Raw genomic sequence first — 456 nt, forward strand, 5'->3', positions numbered from 1 at the left:
AATCTCTCCGTGCGTGTCCTTTTTTACATATATGTCCATGTACATATATGTGTATATCTTTTGTTTTTTATTCATTTTTTCGTGTGTTAGTAAAATGAATCATGACTACATCACGCCACCCTCCCGTTCTTAGATATTCAGGAAATGTCTAAAAGGTCGTTTTTACTACGCGCGATAGTATCAACAGACCTTAACCGTAGGCTAACGTCCTTTTCGTTACATAAACGTTGGGTGACACTATGACACTTGATTCTTTATATTTTAGGCACATTGTGATAAAGTTGTGAGGGAGAAATGTGGAGGAATATATAATTTTCTTATTATGGCTCACTATTTTTTTCCACACTTTATCACGTTAACTCCTCACTATATCCTAAACTGCTATATCTGTCTCTATTCACGTTTTCTCCCATTTCCCTAGTTTAATCGTACGTCTTTCATCTCTCACAGTTCCTA

This window comes from Penaeus monodon, chromosome 21, assembly GCF_015228065.2.
Source record: "Penaeus monodon isolate SGIC_2016 chromosome 21, NSTDA_Pmon_1, whole genome shotgun sequence".
Taxonomy (NCBI): Eukaryota; Metazoa; Arthropoda; class Malacostraca; order Decapoda; family Penaeidae; genus Penaeus; species Penaeus monodon.